Below are 10,340 nucleotides of genomic sequence, written 5' to 3' on the forward strand. Positions count from 1 at the left end.
GTTGCTATTATAGAAATCTAAGATGCCATTTCTCTTATCCTGTTTTATCTCACCCTCCAACTGAAACAGCTTGAAAAGCAGCTTTGCACCACTCATGCGTTGCCATTCCCTTCTCTAAACTAAATTTGTATAGAAGCACGATAACCATTTACGTAGTTTATAATAGGTATGTAGTTAGTGCATGTGTATCTAGTTTAATATATGACTATTATTATTTACATATATTTTATTTAATTACTTATTATTATTTTTCTTCGTTTTAATTATAAGTTTGTTATTTTTTACTTATCTCCTTTTTGCTGTACCTACCTGAAAAGTATTTTCATTTTTTATATAGAATGATAAAACTTTTTTGTGTCATAATCTAACTAGTTATATTTTCTTTATTTGGTCAAAGTCACTATACCATGCGGACGAAGTCGCGGGCACTAGCTAAGTCGCTAATAAGCTTGTCCGTAATAAACCTTGATAAGATTGCTTTCAGCAATAAGATCTTATTGTAACTATACATGTGTTCTTTATAATGCTTATAGCTTTTCTTTACTCTGTATGTAAGTTGATGCGGCCAGTAACATTTCAACAAATACTGCAGCATACAAATCGTTACCGTAGTGATTGCGGTATCACCAGCATTCAGTAATAGTTCTTATCTCACGATCTGGATTACAATTCAACCGCATTGCAACATTATCGCGCCATTGCACTATGGTGAGTCGTAATGAAGCATTCCTCACGTGCGCAGCGATTTATTGCCGTCGCCGGCTAAATTGCAAATGTCACGTGACTAGAAGTATGGCCAGTGGTTTAGACGTTTTACAAATATGTCTGTAGCACCTGTGTGTTATGCTTGTGACAGTTTAGTAGTGGAAATGATAATAACAATCTTTATTTACTGCTCACAAGGAAACTTACAATATTGACAAAGTAACAAAAGTATGTATTTAATCTTACAAGCTATTCCTTGTGAGAGTCTGGAGTCTGAACTAAGTCGAAACCTGTACTACAGATCTCCAGGCTCTCTCCGAGGACTTACTGGTATTTAATAGATCTAACAAATGTTTTTGTGAGGTAAAGTTGTATAAAGTGTCGCTAGTTGCGGTATATAATATAGTTAATGATATGTGTGTGTGTGTGTGTGTGGCTGTGTGTGTGTGTGTGTGTGTGTGTGTGTGAGAGAGGGTGTGTAAAGAATTTAGATACTACCGAAAATCTCTTGTCCATCCCACCAAAGTAACAAATCAAACAAATATATAAGATTAACTTAATCTATCACCTCAGAACAGACAACAAACCTTCGGTATCCTCATACGATAGGGTTAATAACCACTTTAATAACAATTTTTTGCATTTTATTTTGCTTTTAGGATATATATGAAGCTTCTTGTTAATATTGTTGTACATGTAAATGATTCAGTTGTAGGGCTGTAAACAACTTGTAGCGTAACGGGTAATCATCGAACCACTGCAGCGTAGAGGGAAGGGATTGTTAGTAATGTCGACTAATAACCCTATTGGTAGCAATGTATGGTACATTAATGGCGCGTGGTTGTCAACCTGATCAATGTCACATCATTGGTCTGGTTGACAACCACGCGGTTACCCCTGGTGATAAATTTGTCACGATAGGCTAACTGACCTGACCTCATGCTCATCTTATCATCCTCCACTGGTTTCCCGTCAGCCATCCATATTAAAAAAAACGCGCCCCCTTCTCCTTAGAAACTACTGTGCTATTTCTGTGACACGAGTAGTGCCACGAGCATCAAGTTCATGGTGTTATATATATATATACATGTATACATAGGTATATTGGCCAATTACCATTTATTATATAAAAATCTTATATTATATGAAATAATTCTGGATACATTTCCGGTCTATTTATCAGATACAGACAGGAACCAATGTCTGAGTTCCTCTTACATTCGCATTCCTGCATATATTTAGTATATATATGTACATTTAGATATTAGTTGACTTTCAAACTAAGGAAAGAAGTAGGTTTATTCTGTCATATAATAAAATTAATAAAAAAACTCCAAAGGAATTTATTTCCTAATTTTATAACCCACTCCTCTGAAATACATTAACTAATGAAAGTTACCTACACCTATTTTAATTTGCGTTGTTTTTTTGTTTTAAAGTTTAAAAAAGTGGTTTAAAAAGCCTTCAAAGGTTATAAATGCCTTATTTATGTTGAAACAAACCTAATAAAACTGAAATCACAAACTTTGTTTCATACGGCCCGTATTAACTTGTACGGCCCGTAAAAAACGGACGATACCGGCAAAGTCAAAGGGCAAACGTTATTCAGGCAAAAACAATTTGTAAGTTTTTGCAATGGAACCCCCAGGCCTTTCAGCTGAATACATGAATATATTTACTGTTGAATGTTCTTTTATTTAGGATCATTTTATATGTTATTAGATAACGACTAAGGTGAATAAAAAGAAAAACAAATTTAGTTTACAAACTTAGTTAGTGTAAGTACTTATATTAATACTTTAAAGTACTAATACACTAACTATTATAAAGTACAATAAATAAAGTTGCACTTGGTGGACTTAACACCTTGAGCAATTTTCTCCCACTCAAACAGATCAGAAGAGATATGTGGGATAATATTAAAAAATAACTTTTCAAAAAAATTCAAAATTCAAAATGATGAACTATACTTTGGTGGACTTCTTTTATATGAACTATATAAAAGAAGTCTACGAAACAGATAAAATATTCTATACTCATATTATAAATAATAATATACTTAATACATAATATTTAATATATTTTAACTGTGTACCATAGTTTTTACGTGAAAAAGTAACCAAAGATCCGTCCTACAGGTATTTTATAATTTGTTCCTATTTACCACTTTATCTTATTATACAGTGAAAAATATATGATCCATTCTTTTTTAAAAAAATACAAGCAAAATAAGAAAAAAAAAAGACTTTGCTAAAGAAAGGACATTATGTTTTGTCGTTAAGCAATCCCAAAAAAGACTATCTACAGGAAAAAGTTACGACAAAGCGTGAGTGGAGTACAGGAAAAAAAGTATAAAAATCCCGTGGGTACCCGACTCTTGACAGTTATTTGCATTTAATACTTCCTCCGCCCGGAATCGTGGAAAAACGTCACACGCTGTAATGAACACGAACACTATTGCAAACTCTGCCTTTTGGCGGGAAAAAGGCAAAATAGAGCGGGAACTTTTGCAGGAGTGGTCACAGTTCCTTTCTTTTTAAATTATTGCGAGGCTCAAACATTTCGTCAAGAGTTTTTAATATACATGATAATTTTATGTTTGTCTATGACCGGATGTGTTAAAAAAAATACTATAATCCTTTTAAACTAATAAATAATTATACAATTTTAATTTCTATTTTAAATCTATAAATATATATAACTCAAAGGTGACTGACATGCCCAAACCACTCGATGGATCGGGCTGAAATATGGAATGCAGGTAGATATTATGACGTAGGCATCCGCTAAGAAAGGATTTTGATTAATTCTACCCCCAAGGGCATAAAATAGGGCATGAAAGTTTATATGAAACTTTGTCAATTTTAAACCGATCGGATTGAAACTTTACATGGATAAAGCTACTATGACGTAGGCATCCCCTAAGAAAGGATTTTGATAAATTCCACCCCTAAGGGGATAAATTAACGCGAGCGAGGCCGCAGGCAAAAGCTACTACTGAATAAAGTAGGTACTTAAATATCTGCCTACCAAAATAGTATCAGTCTCCCAGTGGTTAGGCGTCTCGTCACCCGTATCTAAAAAAAATATTTACCTACTGAGACTATTTACATAACCTACTAGCTCAAAGGTAAATTTTTATATATATTTAATCAACAGCCTAAAAAATAAATTTCTAGCCTTGAGCTTTAAAAAAAAGACAAATGATACTTCTATACAACCTTTCATCTCTCTATTTTATTTTTATTTATTTAATTATAACACAATATAAACTTACAGCTAATTCTATATCTATGTACAAAATCTTATTTAAATCGGTTCAGTAGTTTTGGCATGAAAGCGCGGCAGACAGTTACTTTAGCATTTATAGTATTAGTAAGGCAGTAAGGGTAAATCAATATAGGTATGCACCACACTTTATCACAGGGATTTCAAATGCTTCGGATGACTATACGTAGAGCACAAGCAACTTATCACCTGATCTTAATCACATCATCCATCACCAAAATCCAATATGGCGGTCATAAATTGCTTTGAGTCATCTGTTAAGTGCAGTGTTGGTATGCAATTAGGCATTCCGCCGTTGAATCAACCCCACGATTAATTGTAGGCCATTGGCTGGCCGTCCGCTGTTCAAATTACAAATTCCGTATGCAAACGTACCTGTGAATCTCGCCCGTGATAGGGTTTATGTTGGAGATGAGTTTCAATCTCAGCTGAAAGTAATTATGTGGTTTATGGTAGTGTAAATTAAGCAAAGAGGATGAAAGTTGGTTTTTATGCAATTGGTTTGGCAAAGAATTTGACGACACACCTAATTGTTCTTCTTTATATTACGACTTTGGCAAACAAGTATACAGTCCATCTGATAGTAAACGGTTACCATAGACTATAGTCGGATAAAACTGTATGTACCAAGTACGCGTTGCCGACCCTTATTAAACCTTAATATAAGTTAATTTGGAAACTGGTAATACCTATAGTGTATAGGCACTACGGATATCATTTCGTAATGTAGCGCTCGCAGCATCCCTCATGCGTATCTTTTCCGGAATACTAAGATGAAGATGATTTTTTTTATATAGCATATACTGGTGGTTACTCTATTCTCCCAAATTTGAGTTTAAATCATATAGTATTATTGTAAATATGTACAACATTAAAAAAAATACGAGCTGAGTTACTTGTCAGTTCTTCTCATTTCGAAATCATTCCGAACTGACGGTAGATTTGACATATCATAAGAGTCTGTAATAGACCTACATTAATAAAGATATTTTAAATTTGAAGAACATACCTTTTACTCTGTAATTTCACTTTTTTTTAAACTGTTTTAAAGGGAGAATTATTAAGCATTAGATAGATTTTTATTTGCGTTAAAGGCACACATACCTAAGGCATAGTAATATAAAAAAAGTAGAAAAATAAATAGGTAGAAAATCTTAGGTCCTATATTTCGTATTTTGTATTTGTAATATTAAAACAGCATCGAATAGCATTGATAGCGATCTATAAGTATATGATAAATATCGATATCAGAAAAATCGATGTTTCCCCTTGGCCTATTTGTTTACTTCTACCTACCTACCATTTTGAAATTCCAATGACCTTTTTCAGGTCATGGGGTATCGGATACTATTTGACTCATATCATTTTATGACCTTGTTTGTCGATATTATTGCAGATTTAACATCGATGTTTCTAAAATATTTGTAACTATCGATCATATCCCTTATATATAAATACATACACATAGGCGTACAATACAAATTGTTTGCATTTCCAATGCGGTATGCAACGAATTGTTCATTCAATCAAAACCTAGTATTGCAATGTTTTTTCAATTGGAAAACACGTTACTGAAGCGTTTCCGCATCGAAATTTAATTTAGAAGATTGATAGGTATTCTGTTGCATACAGTAAGTATCTTCATAAAAAATAAAAGGAGTTTAGTATTCGAGCTAGATTAGAATTGTTAGAAATTACAATCACCGGCTACATTGCCTATTTACAATTAATGAATTCCCTGTAATAATAGGAATAGAGAACCTATACAATGCTTACCCGAAAACTGTTAGACTCTTTAATGCATAGTCACTTAGTCGTCGAAATTCGAGCATAATAAAAATATAAAAAGATCTTTGAACCAGCAATGACACTTAAACAAAAGAATATTGTGTGTCAAATACAGAGTAGTGTGTGTAATGTTTTTATTTATGGAATTAAAGTATTTTTTACACATACTTGAAAAAAGATAATAGCATTATGCACTCTTCTTCTATAAGTGTACATTTTATATGGAAGACTATCCGCGCAATTTTGGTAAAGAGGGACAAAGTTTTTGGTTTAAGTATTAATATAATGAGAAGTTCCAATTTTATAAATCATAGCAGAATACAGTTAGTATTCTATTTAATAATTATATTTAATACTAACTGATACGCGAAGCTTCATCTGCTTCTCATTTTCCCTAATTTTGCATTATATTTTATTGCGGCTCCGCTCCTATGGGTGTCAGCGTGATGTTATATTGCCTATAACTGTCCTTGATAAAAGAGCTATTCAATATTAAATGAAATTTCAAAATCGTATCCGTAGTATCGTATTACAAATCTCACAAACTTACCTCCTTTTAAAATTAGTTTTGATTATTTTTAAACTACATCTAATACAATTCTGCAATAATTGGATTTTTTGGAATTAGACTTTACGGTTCAAACTTTAGAATAGATTTCAGAATCCAATTTTCTATTACGTTATACAGCAGATTGGTGCCGTTTTTTCATGACCATTATGTTATTTCGTTCTGTATAAAATAAATTAAATTTAAGCGCATGCAAAACGTACGCAAATAGCAACATACTTTAATTAAACAGACAATTCGAACAGACTAGAGTAAAAACATTAGATACTAAATGCATAGATATGCAGCAATTACTTTTATCATCCAGTCCAGAGGTCACGTCTCTAGATCTAAATGGGATCACGTACTAAACGCATAATTACAATGTTATATGCTCTTTACCGTCGCGGAAGGCATTTAAAAAAAATAATACGTCACTTTAATCCCGTTTTAAAATTAAAAAAGTTACGTGACTGGAACACCGAGTGAGTTAGATACATTCGTTATTTGCGATTTGACAACGGTTTGTTCACAGTGAAATTGTCGTTACTAGAGAATGCAATCCAGAGCCTAAATTGTAAATTCGATATTTCGCGGGAAATGTCACTGTCATGGGGTTTTAGATACTTTTTTAAAACACTGTTTTTCGGAAAAGATACTAATACAAAATGCAATTCTTTACGAGTACACTCATTTCCTTATTATTATCATAATAAACAATATTTTTTAGAATAACTATATTTTCTACCTATTTTGGGTATTGGTCTACATCATCAAGAAAATAAAAAATGTTTGTATTCTAATTTTTTATTTAATAATCATTATTATTGTTACATGGTATCATTAGAATATTATTGTATTCTATGTAGTATATACCTATAAAGTTTATACAATTTTTTTATGATGATATTTATTACAGTTTGATATTTTATTTATTCCTTTTTTATTAAATTAATATCTTCCATCTAATAGCATCTATATACTATTAACTCGATTATGTATACACGTATATATATTATTAACATATCTATATTTCTAAACAGTAAAAAAAAAAAATTAGAGAGTGAAGTAATTGTAATAAAAAAGATATATTTGTATTTTCTATAAGTTTCATCTTAACATAATCTAAATATGTATCTAATACAAACTAAATATTATCATTAAAAATAATCACAATTTATAAAAATTGTGATTAACCTACTATTAATGATAATTTACAATTGCCCATTTTTAATTTTGAAATAAATACACTAAATTATATGTATATACTTATACAAATTATCAAGCACTTAATATTAATCAATTTTAGTATTCTCACTTGAGATCAAAAATATTAAAATCATAATTTATAATATTATATAATTTTATTTATTTATCATAATCATTTTACTGTTTCAAGATATTTTATGATGAAATATATGGTCAGTCAATGATATGTGCCTTTTTATGACATTGTTGAAGATTTATTTAACAGATGAGTATATATTTCTTTTGCTTAAGCCATTCTGAATTGCCATAGGAAAATAAGGTGGACCTAGGTTTTTAAAGGGATTATAATATCCCTTTAAAAATCTAGGTATCCTCTTGAAATCCCCTTGTTTTATTCTTGGTGAATTCGCTACAGTGATCTGACATCATAGTCATCTAATACAATAAGTCAGCAGTGTATATTCAATACCCTTATACGAGATTCTATTTCCCTAAATATGAGATTCTATACTATGTATTTATATAATCTGAAACTTATATACCGTCACGACTGCTAAACTATATGGAATAGCCAGAGGTATTACAATCTATCGATGTTAGCGTAACACTGGACATGCCCAAATATAGCCTAGGCCTATCGTCGTTGTGTCGTCTCTTGAAATAAAAGATATTTGAAGTAACGATCTCTTGGGTGTAATTAAAGGAAGTAACCCACTACGCCATTAAGCTTTCGAACTGAATATTTAACTCAAAATCATATTATAATGGACTTATAAATTAAAATATACGCACGTGTAAATTGGGATACATAGACGCCTACCTATTTTGTACTCGCTTTACAATACTGGTAGGTACTTCTAACTTAGAAGTATATACGTAGATAGATCTTACACGTGTTAGGTACAAATATTCGCCTCATATTCAGGAGGCATGCAATTTACAATTCTTGATGATTTACAAATAAATTACATTACAAACACAAAAGATTATATGTTTAACCAATTCTTGCAAAGAGTACCTAACAGTATTTTTACGAGTCATTTGTGTAGTTCTTTTTTAAACCTATTTAATGGCATCTCTCGAGTTACTTTCGGTATTCAATATTGTTACTTGCACATAATAGTACTTCTGTTATTTGTATTTACATATATTGTAATGTTATCTTAATAATATTATAAACGAGAAAGTTTATGAGTATGGATGTTTGTTACTCTTTTACGCCTAAACTACTTAATGGATTTTGATGAAACTTTACAGTAATATAGCTGTGTGTATGTATCAGAATAACATGTAGGCTATATTTTTATTAAAATTTAAGAAACAGTGAGCAAATGTTTTGAATATCTTTGAACTAAGAGTAAAACAATTTTTAACATTATTTAATTACTGAATGTACATATTTTCTTAAGAGTCACTTTCAGCGTTACCAGTAGGTTTTTTAAGGTATCTTTACATAGTATACAATGAAGTTGCTTCCGCTGTCTGGTAGCTTAGATCTTTTAAACTACATAACGGGCTTTAAAACAGTTTTTAACAATAGATTGAGTGATTCAAGAGGAAGGTTTATATGTATAATACAATAATACACCCACCACATGAACAATATATACAGCGCCATTAAGTCCCAAGCTAAGCAGAGCTTGTGTTACGGGTACTAGACAACTGATAGACATAGGGCTACCTACCCTCTTGCTTTCAGCAACGTGGCGGCGCGCGTGTTGCTACATTCCATTTTGATAAAGTTACAGAGGCGAGCGCAATTACCCGGTGAGCGCTATTACCACTCGCTCCTCTATACTTAAATCTGTTTTTTCTGTAAATACATTGATAATATTCATATATAACACCCATAAAATACAAACAATCATACTCATAAATACAAATGTTTTTATGGTTCGGTAGTAAAGCGGTGTGCTAAACCGTTACACCATAGAAGCTGGCAATATATAATGTTAACAAATACGCCCATTTCAATCATTGGTTTTAATAAACAAAATGTTGGTATACCTAGTTAATTACTGCGAGAACGTATTTGATTAGAAAATAAATTATTGAGTTAATAAAATAGTAATGTAGGTCTGATATGTGTAGCTCGTTCTAAATCTAGGTATTCTCTTTCTTTAGTGGTAGAATAAAATAAATATGACTATTTAAAAGTGCTTATAGGTATTAGGTTCATTTGAATAAAGGTGAAAGTCTGGTATTGGAAATAGAAATACTATTTCTATTTCCAATACCATCACTATCAGAGTCTCATCTGCTAAAAGTTGAAGGGGTAGATGTAAACAAATAATGAGTGGTCATCTATAAATTACATAGTCTAAAAATTACTAAAAGCACAGATAAGATAATATTACATACTAAAAACGTCTTACGTTATTATGTGTTATATATCATTTCACATAATTCTAACTAACACTAAGAAACTTAATGTAAACCATAAAATTAATCTGTCTATAAGATTTATCACAACGCTGTATTTATTATCTACCTATAGAAAAAATTATATTATATTAATAAAGAAAAATGCTCAGTAAAATTGAAATCGAATTGAAATTGAAACGATTTTCTTAATTATTAGAAAAATTGTTATGAAAGAACTACCACTTTACAGTAATTAGTTAGAATTGCTGAAAACGCATTGTTTCTTTTTACCCATTATTTTATATATCTTAGTTTGTTTAATTAACAGGAAAGAAATAACTTAATTAATACTCTCCATTTTTGAGAGCTCACGGACATTCAACGTAATATAAAATAATATTCATATTCTTAAATAGAATAAAATTTATGACTAGGCCGT

This window comes from Achroia grisella, unplaced genomic scaffold, assembly GCF_030625045.1.
Source record: "Achroia grisella isolate CSIRO2021 unplaced genomic scaffold, CSIRO_AGI_Agris_v1 utg1248, whole genome shotgun sequence".
NCBI lineage: Eukaryota > Metazoa > Arthropoda > Insecta > Lepidoptera > Pyralidae > Achroia > Achroia grisella.